The following is a 20,056-nucleotide window of genomic DNA, read 5'->3' as shown; positions in this document are numbered from 1 at the left end:
AGAACCACTCCCTGATCTCACAGTACTTACATCCTAGAAGGGAAGATAGAAATCCAGTCAATATATGATGTGTTTCCTGGTAGTAAGAGGTTTAGAAAAAGTAAATCAGGGCAAGGAAATGGAGTGTGTGTGTCGGACGCTTTTTTGAGGTGGATATGCTGTTTTTATCTAGGAACATTGAGGAAGAAAAGAACAGTGAGAGCTGAGGGGTCATGAGGATATCAGGGGAAAGAGTGTTCTCAAGGGGAAAGCAAGTGCCAAGGCCCTGTGATGAGAGTCTGCTTACATCACTCTGTTCCTGTATGTTCCTTCCTGACTCGACTGTCATACGTTTCTTTAGGGAACGTCTGTGTTGATCTGTATTAAATGACACGATGCCAAAACCCCCAAACATGGCACTTCTGCTTCCAAAGATTTGGTGAACATGGAATGTGACCCATCAGATTTGTTCAGTGATACTGCCTCTGAGATACATCCTTTCCCGGACAAGTGAGTGTGTTATTTTTAGTGGACTTTAGTCTTATCTGAGGGATCAGAAACCGAGTTCCATATGTTCTCTTATGCAGTGGTTATGACCGGATAAGGGTTGGGCCCCCGTGCCTCTGGTTACCCATGTAGGGCAAATGAACAGAATTGCCTGTATGTTCTGAAAATGAGTAATGAATGCCTCATGACAGAGTAAAACACCTCGAATTGTTTTAATCTCCCAGCCAAAAGGTTTCCCATTGGTCAATAAAATGTTACCTGATGTTATATTCTTAATTTACTTTGTAACATCACTCTAAATTATTGGTGTCGATTCATTGGCAGTTATATTTTCTTGAGATAAAGTCTTATAAAATCTGTGAATTTTTGATAGACATTCATAGCAAAATGTATATTTAAAACCCTTGTAAATGTGTGTATGGTAATACTTCTGTGAAAGCCCGATTAGCTGTTTTTCAACTGCCGGGTTATTTCAAAATTTTTTTCAAACTATACTTTCTAGTTAAGGAGACTACAAAGACATCAGAAACTCAGTCAGAGTGATTCATTTCTGATACCCCTCAACATGGGATAAATAGTTAAACTGATTTGAGTATGAATTGTCTCCGAAATATTTCCTTTGTGCTCACTTGGCAGCCTTTAGAAAAAAAATCGCTGCCTGTTACAAACTGAAAATCTTCAAGTTACAACCCCTGCTGAAGAAAGGTTTTGATAATAGGGTCATTGTCAGATCCTTAACTCTGTGGCATATTGCTGGGAGCCTCATAGAAAGTCTTTAATGTAGTTACTGGGAAGGGAGTCATTGGCAGCAATGAAGGTCCCTGTGTGAGTGCTCCTTTTCCTGATGAGGAAGCAAAGGACAGTGATCAAGCAGAGGGTCTCAAAACAGGTCCGCAGTCACTGGGTCACATGAGTCACTCACTGCAGGGGGAAGCAGGCACAAAACTCTGAATTGTGGAGACAGAGGATTTGGATATGAACACCTGGGTGACTGAGAAACCTGTTGTTCTTCATGGATTAAACGGTACCAAAGTGCACTAGGTATAATAGGAAAAGCTGAAATTCAGATTTTTTTTTGGCCCTGTTATTGTGCTGTTTATAATCTACCAGCAGGAATATTTCATGGCATCAAAGACATGGCCAGAAAGCAAGAAGATATATATGAGGGGGATGGATATGTGTGTGTGTGTGTGTGTGTGTGTGTGTATTTTTAAAAATTATTAATTTTTTTAAATGAGGTCTGTCCAGAAGGCTGCAGCTATGGGCAACTGGTGATTGGTAGCTTCATCACAACAATGCATCCTTGCATGCAACATATCTCATACAGAGTTTTTTTGTGAAACATCAAATCACCTGAGTGACTTAGCCCCACTACAGCCCAGATTTGGTGCCCTGTGACTTCTGGCTTTTCCCCAAACTAAAATCACCTTTGAAAGAGAAGAGATTTCAGATGTCCAAGGGACTCAGGAGAATGTGATGGGGTAGTGGATGGTGACTGGGAGAACACTGTGAGGTCCCAAGGTGTCTACTTTGAAGGGGACTGAGGTATCATTGTCCTATGTACAGTGTTTCTTGTGTCTTCTTCAATAAATGTCTGTACTTTCCTTTATTTTTAAAGTACATTTTATTGATTATGCTGTTACAGTTATCCCATTTCCCCCCCTTTATTCCCTTCCACTCTGCAAACCCTTTCCCACCTGCATTTGCCACCCCCCCGACCCTGCCTTACTTTATGTCCATAGGTTGTACAAATAAGTTCTTTGGATTCTCCATTTCCTATATTTTTAACTTCCCTGTATCTATTTTGTACCCACTGTTTATGCTTCTTCTTCCTGGTACCTTTTTCCTCCTCTCCAACCCCGTTGATAACCCTCCATGTAATCTCCATTCTGTGATTCTGTTCCTGTTCTACTTGTTTGCTTACTTTGTTTTTATATATGTCTTGTCTTTGTTTTTGTTTTTAGGTTTGGTTGTTGATAGTTGTGAGTTGTCATTTTACTGTTTGTATTTTTGATCGTGTTCTTTTTTCTTAGATAAGTCCCATTAACATTTTATATAAGGGCTTGGCGATGATGAACTCCTTTAACTTGCCTCACCTGGGGAGCTCTTTATCTGCCCTTCCATTCCAAGTAATAGCTTTGTTGGATAGAGTAATCTTGGATGTAGGTCCTTGCCTGTCAGGACTTCAAATATTTCTTTCCAGCCCCTTCTTCCTGCAAGGTTTCTTTTGAGAAAGAAAGTCTTATGGGAACTCCTTTATAGGTAACTGTCTCCTTTTGCTGCTTTTAAGATTCTCCTTATCTTTAACCTTGGGTAATATAATTATGATGTGCCTTGGTGTGTGTTTCCTTGGGTCCAACTTCTTTGCGACTCTCTAAGCCTGGAAGTCTATTTTTTTTTGCCAGATTGGGGAAGTTCTCCTCCATTATTTTCTCAAGTAGGTTTTCCAATTGTTGCTCTTTTTCTTCTCCTTCAGGTACGCCTATGATTTGGATGTTGGAATCTTTACAGTTGTCCCGGAGGTTCCTAATCCTCTCCTCATTTTTTTTTTTGAATTTTTGTTTCTTCACTATCTTTTGGTTGAATGTGTATTTCTTCCTTCTGGTCCAAATTGTTGATTTGAGTCCAAATTTCCTTCCCTTTACTGTTGGTTCCCTGTACATTTTCCTTTATTTCACTTTTTATAGCCTTCACTTTTCACTCTATTTTGCGACCATACTCAACCATTTCTGTGAGCATTCTGATTACCAGTGTTTTGAATTCTGCATCTAATAGGTTGGCTATTTCTTCAGGGCTTAGATGTATTTTTTTCTGGAGATTTTATCTGTTCTTTCATTTGGGCCATGTTTTTTTTTTGTCTCAGAGTGCCTGTTACATAGTAATGGGTAGAGCCTTAGGTATTCACAGACAGGGCAACCCACATTGCTGTGTGGTGCCACTGTATGTGGGGTAGTGGTTCTAGAGGGAATAATACCACTTGCTCTGCTCTCTGCCAGCTTTCAGTCACTTTCTCTGCTACCCACAAGCAAATTGGGCCCTTCTGGTGCTGATTTCTCAGTTGGGTGGTTTTGTGTATGTTCTAGGACCCTGTGGGTCTCCCCAGCAAACTCTCCCGTGAGGCTGGGAGTTTCTCTCGCTGCCACAGCACCCATAGGTTTTTTCAGTCAGAGGTTTTGAGGCTTTATCTCTCTGTGCTAGAATCCTGCATTACGTAGTCTGTCGAAGCTGGCTGTTTCCGCCCCTCGTACCAGTCTGGGCGAATGTTTCTTCTTTAACTCCTTGATTGTTTGACTTCCGTACAGTTTAATTTTTCTGTCAGTTCAGGTTGTGTTTTTGTTTTTAAATTTGTTGTTTTCCATATTTTGGTTGTGCAAAAAGGTACAGTATATTTACCTATACCTCCATCTTGGCCGGAAGTCTGTCTCTACTTTTCATATTACATGGTTGGATACCTTCTGGACAGTCTCTTTCTCAACACACACACACACACACACACACACACAGACACACACGATTCTATATCTCAACCCTGATGTCAAATATGGCCTTTGCCAATCAACTCTTGTGTGTTGTTTAGTCTTGGAACTTCTTTTCAAGATAGGATGTCATTTACCATCTTCGGGCCATATGTTTACTCAGACTTAAGAAACACAGGCTAATCTTTTTCTATTTTGAGGAGTAATAAATTGAAAAGATAATTACATAATATGGTGCATAATGTAACTCTGGCTTGAGCCATATGTGTTTAATTTTAGAGAAACATGTGTGATGACAGGTTATGAAAGGATGAAACTATTTTAGTCTTTTAAGGATTAGAAGCATGATTTAAAAAAATAAATGATTTTTATTACCCACCCCTCTGCCCCCCAGAACAACCCAATATATAAACTCAATGAAAAACACCCAACTGAAGCAATTTGTTTTTGTGGTGGACACTGGCAAAGAAAATTCAAGGACTTAATTCCAAGCTCTTGTAAAATTAGATGCAGGCTTCTGTGTGCTGCAGAAATGGGTGGCATGTAGTTCCTGATGTGAGAGCAGAGTAGAGTTGCTGTATTTAGAATCAAGCAGAAATTTCTTATGTGAATATCTAGTTAGAAACACATCGATTATCTTTTTATCATATGTGATATAAAATGTTGTGGTGGGAGAAATGCAAGAGCCCTTCTTTCCTTCCACAAACATCTGTTGAGCACCTTATATGCTCCAACCACTATACTAGGAACCTAAGAAGTAGAGTCAAATACAGTACCCCTTATTTAAGACCATTAAGCAAGCTAGAGGCTCGTATACTGAGATCCGCTTTCAGTCTATCTTTAGATTGTGTCCCTTTGCCCATGATCTTGGCCTGGTGGCAGGATTACCAGGTGTGGTCCACAGAATAATATCCCCTACAGATGTCTGTGTCCCGATCCCTAGAAGTATGATATGTTACCGGGCAAAGGGAATTAAGTTTGAAGATGGAATTAAGGCTGCTGATTTTCTGACCTTGCATGTGGGGGATTATCCAGGATTATCATGGTGCACCCATTATAATAGAGGAGGGGAACTGAAGAGATGGCAGGGAGAGGGACCTTGCCCAGTGTTGGTGGCTCTGACCATGGAGGAAGGGGCTACGTGCCAAGGAATTCTGGTGCCCCTGGCCACGAGATGGGTTCTCTCCTGAGGCCTCCAGAAGAAACACAGCCCTTCCCATGACATATTCATTTTATCTTGGGAAGGTCTGTTTTGGACTTCTGAGCTCCGGAACTATAAGAATATAAATGTGTGCATTTTAAGTTACTGAGTTTGCCATAATTTGTAACAGGTGCAAGAGGAAACTAATACATGGAGAGGAACCCCGGGCCTGGTGTTGCATGGTGACCAGAATAGTGGTTCTCAAACATGGCTGCACAGTGGAATTACCCAAGAGCTTTAACAATGCCGACACCTGGGTCCCGGATCCCAGAAATTCCAATTTCTTTGGTCTGGAGGGTGGATTGGACATTGGAATTTTGTAAATTTTCCAAGTGACTCAGCAGTACAACCATAGGGGTTGTTGGTTCAGGGTGTTGGCTTCAGCATTAGATCAACCTGACTTTCTCTTAAACATCCTCCTCAGGACAGCTAGATATGTGAATGTTACTCTTTTAGAGTCACTTTCTCATCTGTAACATGGGGGTACTGTGAACTTCCGCCTAGGTTTGTAAGATCCTGAAATGCCCCAAGTGGGTGTCTCTCTCATGTGGTAACTGCTCAGTAAATAAATGGTGGCTGCTGCTTTGACTGTTCCTATGACCAAGGTTTGGATGCACAGGATATACCACCTGATGAAGTAATGGTAGGCACAGTGTCAGGCCGATTTACACACTTGTGTTCACAACTGCCTTCTATATAGCTTCTGTTCCAAGGAGAGTGGCGGAATCTGAAAAGCTAAACAGTTTGCAAGCAGAGGGAATAAGCCCAAGGAGCATGGACCTGAAGCCTGGCACTTTGAGTTTGGGGCCATGCCTGGGCTTGCATGGCACATGGGTAGGAATGTGGAGTTGGCGGTGGCATGCTCACAGGGTGCTGTTGGCAGCTTTTCACAAGCCAGAGTCAGTCCTTGGGCTGGGGGGTGGCATTTGTACCAGATTCACTCTGCATGATAAACCATGTTGCCCTGTTGCCTACTGTCAACGAAAAGGAGGTTGAAAGCCATGGGAATGATGATTCTTAACAGTTAGAGGCTGTTTCCCTCTGTCTGCTGTTTAATCTAATCTCAGGTTCAGTTGATACTATTGATTAGATTCTTTTCAAAACCCCGTGCGACCTATGGGGCTTCTCTGTGTGGGGTAAAATCTTATTCTTCTCGTATGTGAGTTGAGAAGAAAAGGTGAAAGTATACAATTAATTTGCCTGCACTTTCTCACAAATTGTATGCTAGATTTCTGGGAAATGCTATATGGAACAATATTCCAGCAAATCATTGTTATTTACCGTGACTTTTGCCTGCATATTTAAAGTCAACAATTATGTTTTCTTTCTGTACTTAATGGCTTTTGTACCACAATTTCAGAAACCTGGTCAAGTGTCATTAAGAAAACCTTCGCTTTGACCCTGTGATTCTTGGGAAACCAGTTAACAATATCAGAAGTAACAACCAAGTCCTGCCTCCAAAGGGACACTCTCACCTGTCCCTTCCTTTAAGGTAATTAATTTGTAGGTCGTTGCCCTGTCTCATTTGTTTTAGAAAATAACAGCTCCTTTTGTCATGATTGGTGTCCATATTATTAAAAGCAGATAACACAATTAAACCTCATCAATGCCCACATAGCATCCTTTTGTATGGGCAGTTTTGTTTTCTTTTAAAATTGTCGTCCCTTTCTCCTCAAGGCGGGGCGTGTGTGTACCACAGGAGTAATCCTTTGGTAATCCCAATCTAAATCTTGAAGTGGTGCCCTCTTGTTTATGTCACTCTTACTTTCATTGCCATGTAACGGCCATCAACCTGAAGGCTTTTGAAGTGCCACATGTTTTTGAAAGTTCAGCGGTCCCAGCCAGCTTTTTGTTCCGAGCTCCCCATCTTCACCCCGCTGGAACTGGGGAGAGCAGTTTATGGTCGGCCATGTGCAAACATGTTCAGGTTTGGTGAATGTGAAGAGGTCCAACTTCATTATTCTCAATTGTCAGATACTTTGGGTTATGGTATTACCATCAAGAAAACAAAACAAAACAAAACCACCTCCCCCCCTACCCCCCAGCAAACACCCCAAACTGTACTTTCTCTTTTGAGAAACTTACCTGGTTTTCCTTGTAAAATCTCTTGGAGTGTTATGTACAAAGACAGCTTAATTGTTGAATACTTTTTGAACTGTCTTCAAATCAGATTGATGGGGGTGGGCTGAAAGAAGAGGCCAAGACATGTAAAAGTTATAGGAAAGCACAAAGATAAGCCGTCACCTGTATCCCCTCTACCTTCAGTGACAGTTAACATTTTGTCCTGTTGTCTTGTAGATGTATCTAAAAGGAATAAAATGTTTCAAGCATTATGCTGAGTGAAATAAGCCAGGTGTTGAAGGACAAATACCATATGATCTCACCTCTAACAGGAAGCTAAACAACAAAGCAAACAAGCAAGCAAAATATAACCAAAGACACTGAAATAGAGAACAGGCTGACAGTGACCGGAGGGGAGAGGGGAGGGAATTTCAGGGGAAATAAGGGAGGGNTTTTGAACTGTCTTCAAATCAGATTGACAGGGGTGGGCTGAAAGAAGAGGCCAAGACATGTAAAAGTTATAGGAAAGCACAAAGATAAGCCATCACCTGTATACCCTCTACCTTCAGTGACAGTTAACATTTTGTCCTGTTGTCTTGTAGATGTATCTAAAAGGAATAAAATGTTTCAGCAACAGCCAAGATCCCTTAAATTTTTCATCTTCCCATATCTCAGAAGCGAATTCTATCAGGAGTTTGGGATACCTCATTCCATTTTATTTTTATACATTTACTTACACGGGTAACCTTNGGATGGGGGGTGGGACGGGATGGGAGTAATAGAAAACTGTACTTGAAAAATAATTAAATAAAAAAATTGGAAGAAAAAAAAGAAAAAAAAATAAAACCATGTCCTAAATAAAAAAAAATAAAAAATAAATAAAATGTTTCAGCAACAGCCAAGATCCCTTAAATTTTTCATCTTCCCATATCTCAGAAGCGAATTCTATCAGGAGTTTGGGATACCTCATTCCATTTTATTTTTATACATTTACTTACACGGGTAACCTTTTTTTTAGAGTGTTTATTTAGTTTCTAAGTTTGGCATGCAACTATATTGTATCTTCAGTACTTCAGCCTTGATTTGAGGAAGATAAAGTGTGAATACCTGTAGATCTAGCTTTCCCTGCTGAAAGTCTACACAGTGTTCTGTCATTTGACAATGAATGGTACTAATTTATTCCAATTTAATGGATGTTTATAATTATATTTTTATTTCAAAAAAAACATCTTTGGTATGCACCAGAGTTTCTTTAGAGAATTACTAGGACAGTTGATTGCCCTTACTGCACCCCAGAGCAGAGCTGGTCACCACACCAAGCTGAGGAACATGTCATTGTCACTCCTTCCCCTAAGGTGCCTGGTGAGGAGGTGGACAAGGACAGCTCTGTCTGCAGAGCGGCAGATTTCAACTGGACTGCTCTGGAGCCCTCAAGAGAAGGTAATGGTCGGCTTAGGTCCCATGTGTATATAATAACTGACACTTTCAGGCATGCTTTGTCCATTCATTTCATCCGTTTCAAGAGAGGTGTCCCTCTACATTAAACAGCAAGAGCCTCATCTTCTGTCACAGGTAGAAGTATGATTAGAGAAAGGAGGGCATCGACTAATCAATCCAGCAAGAGAGTGGAGGAGTTTAGAGATGCCCAGGGAAGGTTGTCCTACACACAGACCTTTTGTTTTAAGCTTTCTCATACATCACTTTCGAGAGGCTAAGGGAGTAGTGCTCGAAGCAGCAGCACATGGAAACAGAATAAAAGTACAAGAATAAAAGGGAGAAAGAATTTCTGAGTACACAAAGCTTTCCACTGCTCCTTCTTATTCTGAGGTGTGATGTGCAGGTCTGTCCTGTGCTTAGGCCTGACAGCTTGTGGGGACAAGATGAATTTTTCAGTCAGCATGAGAATTGCCATCCACACCAACTGATACCCTCCCCTGGCAGCTGCTCCACTCTCTATCTTTTGTCATTCCTCTTGATCCATCATCTAGAGAATGCTAGAAGGCATGAGATGTAGGGTCCAAATAGGAATTGGTGCCTGTTTTCTGTCTTGGTTTACTTAAAAAAAATAAACTTTTGAACTTTTGAACTGCTAGTACCCGTGGGCGTGTGCAGGAAAGTTGATAAAGATAATGTTGATGTGAGTACAATTTCTTTCATATGTAACTAGAAAATGTGAGTTCCAGATAAGCTTTTCTTAGAAAAAATAAAATTTTAAATGTCAAAGTTTTTTGAACGAGGGTAGGGTGGACTCCAGGACTAACAGACATCTTTAGACCTTGGACCAATTAAGAGAAAATCAACCTGATAATAAGTTGATATATTTGGCAGATGGCCCTTCTGTTTTCATTGAATTTAGACTTCCCTTCCCTTGATGTGTTCTCTTAAAATCTCTATTTATTGCTGTAATTTTACTTTCTATTTTTGTCTGCAATGGTCACTTTCTAATTTCTCAGTGCATTGAAAAACTTGTCTTAATATTATGCAACATGTATTATGGATATAGGAATTTGTTTTTTTCTTAATAACTTCTGGAATAAAAATTCAGCTTTTTTTACTTCCCAAGTATCTTTTGAAAATCTGAGGTAGTATATTCATATAAAAGGGTAAACATGAAGCAACAATTATAAGTAAATTAAAACAGAAAAGGCCTGTGCTTTAGACATACCCAATCCAGTTAAATACCTGCTTTTTACGTTGTTTGTTAAAATTTTGAAATAAATAGCTTCATTGCATTTGTGCCAGTCCCTGGTTGAATTACAGCTGGTATCAACAAGACTTACCTCAGTGTTGAAGATAAGAGCATAATATTTCACTTGCTTGTGAAAAAGTTTTCTTAAACTTAAATTATAACTAACATACAATATTATATTAGTTTCAGGTATCGAAAATAGTGATTTGACATTTATATACCTTATGATGTGAGCACTCTGATAAGTCTGGTATCCATCTGACATCACACCGTCATCATGTTTTTGACTCTATTCTCTGTGCTGCATATTACATTCTGTTTCTTTGAGTATGTTTTATTTGTTTGTTTGTTTTGTTTATGTAGATTTTACATGTAAGTGAAATAAAATGCTTTTTGTCTTTCTCTTACTTATTTCACTTAGTGTAATACCCTCTAGGTCCATCAACACTGTAGCAAATGGCAAGATTTCATTCTTTTTTTAATGGCCAAGTGTTATGGCCATTATATAGATATAGATATAGATATAGATATAGATATAGATATAGATAGATAGTATATATATGTGTGTATACGTATATTACATATTCTTTATACATTTATCTTTCAGTACATATCTAGATTACTTCCATATCCTGACTATTGTAAATAATGCTGCAGTGAACATAACGATGCATATATGTTTTCCAATTAGTGTTTTCAGTATTTAGGTAAATACTTAGAAGTGGTATTGCTGAGTCATAGGACATACTTACTTTTTTGATGACCCTCCATACTGTTTTCCATAGCGGCCGCACCAAATGATGTTCCACCAACAGTGTAAGGAGAATTCCCGTGTTTTGACACGCTCACCAGCACTTGTTATTTGTTGACTTTTTGATGATAGCCATTGTGACAGGTGTGCAAAAGTTTATTTGTTTGCTTGTCTGTTTTTTAATGAATTCAGCCTCAGAGCTTCTCCAGGAAACACACTACTAAGTGCAAAGTGGAAACTGAAAGCTTACCATCTTAAAAAAAAAAACAATTCCAAATCTAGAAATAATGTTCATGATTTTTTAAAGATTTTATTTATTTATAAGAGAAAGGGAAGGGAGAGAGAAAGAGAGAGAAACATCTATGTGTGAGAGAAACATCGATCTGTTTCTTCTCACAAGCCCCTGATCTGGCCTGCAACCCAGGCATGTGCCCTGACCAAGAATCAAACTGGCAACCCTTTGGTTTGCAGGCTGGTGCTCAACCTACCAAACCACTTCAGCCAGGGCATATTATAAACATTAGATTAATTAGATTTGCATCAGTGTTTCAAATTTCAACTTTTTGTCACTGTGTCTATGTCTTAATTATATTTGGATTGCCAGATCAATATGGAATGTAATAGGTATTTACTAGGTATTTGTTGAATTCAAACAAATGGAAATTTTTAACATACTTGATTCAAAGCTCATCTCATGTAGAGATTACACAGTAAAATGAAAGTTTGTAAGGAGTAAAGAGGTCGAAGTAGTTGACTGAAGTTACCTATAATATGATTTTGCTTTTGCTAGAGTTGTTGCCTTCTGATTTGTTTTCCTTACACATTTTAGGTATGTGCATTTCAAAGCTGGAGGGGTGGAAAGAGGACATTTTGTCATGTTCCATCTTTGTAGGCTGTAGGCTCTCCAAGGTTTTACCCCTACCCATTTCTGTCCCCTGGTTGTCACTGTGCTTCATTTGGTAGGCGTGGATGTTGGAGCTATGCACTGTGGAGAATCATGCATTTTATTTTTATTGTCTTTGGAGAAATGCCCAGGGTTTTAGAACTTTGGGAATACCCAGATGCAGTTGAACCTTGAACAACATTGATTTGAACCTTATAGGTCCACTTGTTTTTTTCCCCAATAAATATACCATTGACCCTTGTAGCCCCAGGTTTTGAATCCATGGATTCAACCAACCACAAATTGAAAACAATATTTTCTTTAAAAAAAAAACAGTTTTGGATCCATGTTTGGGAATCTGAGACTGTGGAGGGCTGACTGTAGGCACTGTTTTATGCCATTTTGTATAAGGGACTTGAGCATATGCAATTTTTGGTATCTGTGAGGGGTCCGGGAACCAGTGCTTTGTGGAAACTGAAGGCCCACTTGAAGTTAAGTTTTGGGGGATTCAGAAGTTACAGGAAGATTTTTCCCTGCACGTGGGCTTAGAGCCCCAACCTCAGCATTGTTCAGGATCAACTGTATTTTGAAGCCTGTTGTAATTTATGATCACTAAGCCTCATGACAGGAGGTGGTGGGATACAGGATAAATGACCCATTTTCTTGAATCTCTGTTTTGTAGTCTTTCTCTTTAGTACTTGGAGTTCTTATCAAATGTTTGACTCCTGTAGAAATCTGTGTACATGTGTACACATACACACACACACCACATACATATACCAAAATGTATACTTATGTGTGTGTACACATGTACACATGTATGGTTGTTCAATTGTCTGAACCCAAATAATTCGAGTTTCTATCCTAGCAAAAACTTACTTCTACAAAAAGTTGAAAAATAAATATAATCTGCAAGGTATCACAAATAACATTTACGTCTGAATCAAGCTATTAAATGCTTTTTATATTTAGGTAGATCGGGTAATAAAATAGCTGCATAGTTCGAAAAGTGGTATGGCATTACTGCCTGCTGTGCCTAAGAAGCAGGCCAGCCTTTTATGCTCATGAAGTAAAAGTGGACTAGAACTCTATGATCAGTGTATTACCCTATGTTTCTTATTGTGCATTCTATTTCCTTTTTGAGCACCTTTGTACATTAGATGGCTATTAATGACATAATTAAAATTGTCACCACCGTAATGTGCGATTTCCTATCTCCTCATGCAGATGTAAGTTAGATAAAGGAGGAGTTTTGGCAGGAAGACGAAGTGCAGTGATTTATTAGTGGCCAGATGTGGCTGTTAAAGGCTTATCTGCAGAAGGCTCAACCGAGTGTTGCAGAATCAGAGCAGAATTGCCACGCGCACCCAGCCTGTGCATCTTGGTGTGAGTGACATAGCTGCTCATGCAAGCATGACAAATGAGCCACATGTTTTATTGTTGTGTACAGATTTTATATTGGAATTTAAACAGGGTGAGAAAGGTTCACATTAGCTTATACCAGCAAAGTAGGTGTTTAAAGGAAACTAATGAGACTGAAGTGCTAGTGATATTTTCAGTTTGCTTAGTGCTTCAAAACAGAACTGAAATATCTTACATTTTTGTCAAGTTTCAAAGAGGGAAAATCCCAGCACTGTTAAAAAAGAAAGAGAGAAGTTGATATGAGAATTCAAAGAAATCAGAAGCGAGTGGAAGCAAGGCATTACTCAAGCACTGTTGACATACATATTGCACACGCACACTTGACATGTATATAGTCAGGTTAGGTAGGAGCTTTTAAGGAAGAGGCACGATTTCTGGTTTTTGTAGTATTTGCACAGGCAAAGCTCTGTTAAAATAATGTTAAGACCCTGGAGTGATAGAAACTATGAGTGGTTCGAAGAGTGTTTTTCAGCTTTAAGAGGAAGGAAGAAAGAAAGAAAAAAAAGAAAATGGTTAAATCTTAAAGCCATTCTGTGGTGAGAAGTAGGTATCTTTCTCTCGCTCTCTCCTCTCCACCCCCTCTATCTTCTTTGTCTCTTCTTCCTTCACTTTCCTGGAAAATTTTATATGGAGGAGAACTAACCTGTAGGATTGGGTCTCTATAGCATGGAATCCAAAAATGTAACAGATAGGAACTATCCTGTCCCTTTCAGGGTGGATAGAAAAATGCCATCGTGTAAGTTGAAGACCTAGAAGTTTTAGGTGAAGTCTGTGAGGCCAGTGAAAGCTTTGCTGGGGTCGTCATAATAATACCTCACCTGCTTTGTCGTCTCCTCCTCCCTTCTTCTCAAGTTTTGATGCCTCTGGTCAATTTACCATCCTTTCTTTTTTAAAAAGCTTTTTTAAATCCTAACCCCAGGATATGTTTATTGATTTTAGAGAGAGAAGAAGGGGTGGAGAAAGAGGGAGGGAGGGAGGGAGGAACATTGATGTGAGAAACTTTGATCAGTTGCCTCCTGTACGTGCCCTGACTGGGAATTGAACCAGCAACATTTTGGTGTGCCTGAGGATGCTCCAATCAACTGAGCCTCCCAGCCAGGGCATTCTTTTTAAAATGTTTATTTATTGATTGATTTGAAGGGAGGAGAGACATATCAGTTTGTTCCACTTATTGATGCATTCATTAGTTGATCCTTACATATGTCCTCCCTGGGGATTGAACCTACAGCCTTGGCATATTAGGATGATGTTCTAACCAACTGAGCTGCCTGACCAGGGTCTTATTATCCTTTCTGAGATTACATGTGTGTTTGTACCATGATTTTAATGTTTATACCCTTGTGGCCCATCTGTTAGTTCCATAGAGGCAGAAATTGTGTCCCTAGGCCTGACATTATCTGGCACATACAGTATATTCCAGAAGTATTTGTAGATTGAGTCAAATGAACTCTGTGGATATTAGCCTACATTCAGACCGTCATTTGGAGAACACTTCTCCACCCACATGAAACTTTCCTAAATGATAAATAATTGTCCATCTAATTAGTGCAGCAGTTTAGGTGACGCTCCTACCATCCCCTAATTTCCAGTTTGGAGCCTTAGAACCCAGCTAGGTCTGGTCCCTCCAAACTGACTTTGACCTTGAGCACTCATCATGCAATTCTAGGAACTGCTCACTTGATGGCTCAGACCCAACCCCTAGATAGTTAAAGAATAAAATCAGAAAAATGCATGTGCTTCCTCCTCTCTTGAGTCTGTCTCTTCCATTTAAAATGTATGTGTTCTTTATTACTTATATATTGAACCTTAGAAAGAGATGGGTAAAATCAAAATGCATGGATTGAAGTTTCAGAGAAATAAAACACTTAGAGGCAGGGCTGCCTTCATGGCAGGACACCTGTGCAGCCTCAGAGGGGGGCACTGTGCTCAGAGGGCCCCGCCTTCCATTAGTGCTCTGCCATGATCAGCTTGAAATTCTCCATAATTTTGAACAAGGAGTCCCAGAAATTATGTAGCTGGCCCAGTTCATAAGTGTGTGTTCTTTCTGTCATTTTAATCATGCGACTTTTCAATTGCTGACTTTCCTGACCTTGCCAGAATTTGTGTTACTTGGAAGCTAGATGGCCTTGGGCCTGACCTTCCCTGATCAGGACTCCTAAATGCTTTATTGAGTAGTTGGTGGGAAGCCTGTCCTCACAGGACACAAACTTATAGGATAAGAGCTTTGGCTGTGACTCAGACTGTGCTGAAATCCTGGCTCTGCAATGAGCAAGTTACTTAAATTATCCAGACCCAGTTTCCTCATTTCCAGAAAGGACAGGATGATATTGTGCCTACCTCTCAGGCTTGAGGTGGGAACCAAGTGAGATAGTGTGTGGACCAAGCTCCCAGGCACTTTACTTAGGTGAGCTCAGTCACTGTGAGGTGTGTTGCAATCTTTAGGTACCACATTTCTAGTTGCACCTGCCCTTGTGGTTATTGCTCCATTGAAGTCTCAGGATTCTCACTGTGCTTCCATACTCTAATGTGCCAGCATTCAAGGTTCCTTGTCACCCGGTGCCAGTGTTCAATGGAAGGCTCAGGGCAGCTCTGCTCACTCCTCCTCTGAACTGCTCCCTGTCCTCTCGGTTTCTTCCTGTGTGTGAAATGATTAATTAACATGGAAAAGATTTGTGTACCCAAACTCCGCATTGTGTAACCAGTCTCTGTTTCCCAGTGTCGGTGTATCAAAGATGTCAGTATATCATCATTAAAGGAATCAACATCTCTTCTGCAGAAACAGCCAAGTATTTCATAAATAGAACCCTCCCCCATTTATACAGGAAACTTGAACAGAATTGACCATATCAAAGGGACTCATGTTCTTGGGGAGGGATGACACATTGTTGGAGACTGATGATGCAGGGTATGACCCATTTATTTATCTGAGAAATACTTATTAAAGATTCCATGTGTGCCACATAGTGTTGTAAGATATGGAGTATCATTGCTCACAACATCACTGGGAACCTTGTTGTTATATGACTGATATCCTAGTAGGGTGTGGATATTAAGTGCAACAAAGAACAGTATGAGACAGAAGTGCTATGAAGAGAAATAAAACAGGTCATGGAAGAAGAGTCCCTCTAGGCCACTTTAGACAAGTAGCCAGGGAAGGCTTCTCAGAGAAGGTGACATTTGAGCTGAGGTCCGAACAGCTAGAGGGGGGCAGCCAGGAGAAAGTTGGCTATAAGCATTCCAGACTTAGGGCCATACAGTGCTCACACTGGAAGGTACTGTGAGCTCGGTGGGTCTAGGAACAGAACAGAGAGTGGGAATGAGGTGTGCAAGATGGAGAGGGGAAATGAACTGGACAGAGGAATTAGTTGGGGCCTGACCCTGGACCCCATAAGCCAGGGTCATGTAATTCCTGAGCTCTTTTTCTAGCTGTTATTTTCAAGGTCAGATGAAGCCAGGAATCTTTCAGCTAAATAATCAGTAATGTAGTCTCCAGATATTAACTATAGGGGGTGGGGGCTGTGGAGGAATGAATGATTGTACCTGGATTTATCCTTCAGTTCTCTAGTCAAGAAGCATAACACTGAAGGGAGTGCTAGAATCAGAGTCCCAGGACAAGTCTCAAATCTAGGGGGACCTGCTATTTAGTTTTCCTGATGAATCATTTTATTTATGAGATTGATAGCGGCTTTGATACAGGTTGGTGTAATGATGAAATGACTTAGGGCTTGTGGTGACTATTTGATAAATGCAAAATCACTTATACATATTAGGGAGCTATTAATATTGATAATCCTTCTACCTACTAAAATACCTGATACTCTTAATTATAAAAAAATGCATTTTTCTATCCATTAGAGAGATTTTATATTACTTATGGAGAAACCTAGTGGATAAATTCATGATGGATATAGATATGGTTACTCCATTCCTTAAATGGTTTCCAGGAACTGGGTTCACACTCTCAGATACAGCTGTTTGACCTTTCTCAAAGTCTGGGATGTTAGAAATTGCTACCACCTATGGAATTCTGTCTCCTAGATTTCTTAGCTCGTCTGGATTGACTTTGAAATACAGAACAGCTTGAAAACAAGGGTTAACTGTTTAAAGACTTGTCTTTAAAGAGAATTCACAATAGTTCTTATAAGACACAAATCCTGCACCCCCCAAAATAACTGCCTTGCATTTGGGTTGGTGGATAAGAGCAATTTACATGCTGTTTTGGGGGAGTTGTTAATTCTTGTGGAAATTTGGCCTACCATAGTTGACATTTTTGATGCAGGAGGTGGCTTTTGCCTCTTTTGCCACTCCTCAGAGTCTGTTGCTCTGCCCAGCAGGACATTTGTATGTGTCAGAGAATCAGGTGAGACAATAGATTCCATCAGTCCAGTTCTCCAAGATTAGTTTTCAGGAGCTGTGCATGTGGCCCCAAGGAATCTGAATTTTAAAATCTTACACTTCTTTGATTTCATTGATGCCACTTGGAAAGGTTATCTCAGATTACTGGAAGATTTTTATTATTAAAGTTTGAAGAATTTTGCTTAGAAATCATTTTTTAGTTTTATTAGAACATTTACTAGCAATGGTGCTAATTATTTTAAATATGACCCTGGAAATGGACTATGTCAGCTTGAAAAGACTATTTTTAACAGAATTTGGTTTTAAAGGCAGTTTTTATAGATAATATAATAATACCATTGTTATCTAATTAACATTCACTGTGCTAATGTATGTGATATTAGAGAGGCAAGTATACATAAAATTATAAATTTTGACATTTTATTAGTTTTTTTTAATCATGAGTTCTTATACAGCCATCGTTACTTAACAGTGTGAAATGTGGCTTTAGACATTACATCATGTAAAGACCAGGAGACAAAACACACACACACACAAAACCCTGAGGATCAATTTTTGATTATAATAAAGTTTTAATATGAGGCATTTCTGAATATGTGTCATGAATATGAGTCATGATTTTCACACCAAACCTGACCTATTCTGATTATGTTTTGACTTCAAGGGGTTTTCAGTGTTTAAATTCTAAACTTAATTCTAAGGTTTCACAATGATTCACATTCAAATGTGCTTTTATGTTTTATAATTCAATAAGAAAATACTGCTTATACCTACATTTTTACTATTCTTAGACATATTATAATTATTTCTTTAATTTCACCAGTAAAATGGCCATTTCTTCATTAGTAAATTACAAGACCATCTCAATAAAAAAATTAATTTGAATGTGGCTTGCCATCTCGTTTCACTTTGGAATTTTCTCACTTCTTTCATTAGCTCTTTTTGTAAAATGAAGACACTTTCTAGGTAAATCAGTTCCTTCCAAGCAGTAGAATAACTTCCTTTTTGGAAAGAATTATTACAATCTTAGTCTTTATAATCTTAAATACCACTTATGTTAGAGTGAACAACATAAGAAAAAATTACACTAGTTAAAAAAAAAGAATGATTATGACCTGGGCCAAGTACATTACAGTTATATGCCATGGAAAAGTGAGCTTTCTATTGGGAAAAGTGTGATATAGATGCCCATGAAATTTCCAGAGTTTAAGTATTTCTGTAAATTAGGTTGTTCCTAGTTAAAAAGGTGGCTTTAAAAAAGGCTGGTTTCACTGTTGTTTTAATCATAGTTTAGTTACCATGGAGAAATATGCAAGTTAGCATTTATACACAGAAGTGAAATTTATGCTGCATAGATAATAACCTAAATTTAGCTTGACTTAAGTTTACCACTTCCTTTTTTTAACAAAAAGGAATAATAATATATCACATATATCCACTAACAAGTTAATTATTTTGAAGGCTATCATATTTTTAGGGATCTTCTCAAGCATCAGAGGACCCCTGTTTCAGTGTGACTGCTTCCAGTGCTGAGCATACTACACCGTATTACATTTTATTTGCTTGATTTTTGTCACCCTTAGGGTTAATAGATTACTTGGCTAAGTTTAAACTTCTTCACGTGGTGAAAAACTGGTATTTAGACACATCGCATGTCCTTGGGTTTTATAAAGGACTAGGGAGTGTTTTATACTGAAAATCTTCAGAAAATGTCAAGTTCTACATTTTCTGGACCAGTCTGATTTCAGAGCCCGACAGTAGTTTGATGACTGTTTGGGTGTATTTTTTAAGAGAAGTTCTGAGTAAAGTCCTAGCTGGGAATAGATTTTTTTTACCCCGATTAAGAGATTTGTTTGTATGGAGTCCAGCACCTGGGAGCTGCCCTTCCTACCGTTTACATTACACAGTTCCTCAAAGCCAAGGCTGAGTGTTCAAGGACAAAAGTAGTAAACTGTCCTGATCCAACATGAGGTCCCCCAGCACAGAGAGAGAGCAGCAGATCCTTTTCAACACCAGCTGTTGTCACAGATATAGATTGCTGCAGTGAAGTTTTCTTAATATAATTCAGGAAGCTCTAGAGAATTCTACAAAACAACTGTGCCAACAAGGAAAATGTTGAATTTTTCATCAGCTGCCCAATGCTGAGAGTTAGTGGGCAATCCGTTCATTCATGACCAGATGTTCAGTGTGGTAATGCTCTGCAGTTAACGTGAACCCTGTGGCCTGTTTACCATTGGCTGCAAGGACATTGGCAGCAACCTGGCATTGGAGAATTGAGGCTCGCACAAGCAAAAGACCATGTGTCTGCCTGTGGCTTCCTGGTTCTCACCAGCAACCAGACAAGGTAGGGAGTGATGAAAGAGGGGAACGACATCACATCAATCACTTTGGAGGCAAGGAGAGTTTGTTGTAGGGTTATGTTTTGGGAGAACAGTTGGCAAATTCTTACACTTCTTTTTATCCAAGAAGAAAGGTGGCCTTTGTTTAGTTGGACAGACTATTTCAGCCTGTGTCCTAACCATCAAACTTTTTGTGGTGGGGGCAGTAGCATGGGTGGTTAAGACAATAAGAAAAGATTTCTAATTTTAAACCAGAGGAAGTCACTAAAGTTGATTCTTAATGTTGAAACCTTACTAGGTCCAATCTGGGATTGGAAATGTGTGATATTTTTGCCCTACGTGAAATAAACTTTATTATTGCGGGCGGAGAATATTTAGATCTTCCATTCCTC

General features: G+C 39.3%; 1 protein-coding gene across 14 annotated transcripts in view; it reads left to right on the top strand.

The window, feature by feature from the left end:
- Positions 1-20,056, top strand: part of FOXP1 (forkhead box P1) — a 623,669-nt gene that overhangs the window by 189,742 nt on the left and 413,871 nt on the right. For 11 of the 14 annotated variants that reach the window (XM_037040949.1, XM_037040945.1, XM_037040944.1 and 8 more), the window contains one exon: positions 6,524-6,655. The exons of 2 other annotated variants lie outside the window; for them this stretch is intronic. The gene's annotated coding sequence lies outside the window, so the exon portion shown is untranslated. Of the gene's footprint in view, positions 1-6,523; positions 6,656-8,579; positions 8,665-20,056 lie in introns of all 14 variants that reach the window. One more of the 14 variants, XM_037040943.1, reaches the window with a different exon arrangement.

This window comes from Sturnira hondurensis, unplaced genomic scaffold, assembly GCF_014824575.4.
Source record: "Sturnira hondurensis isolate 20B ecotype Veracruz unplaced genomic scaffold, ASM1482457v3 Scaffold0002840, whole genome shotgun sequence".
Classification (NCBI taxonomy): domain Eukaryota; kingdom Metazoa; phylum Chordata; class Mammalia; order Chiroptera; family Phyllostomidae; genus Sturnira; species Sturnira hondurensis.
Note: the sequence above shows the minus strand (reverse complement) of the source record. Positions and strands in the feature narration are given on the sequence as shown.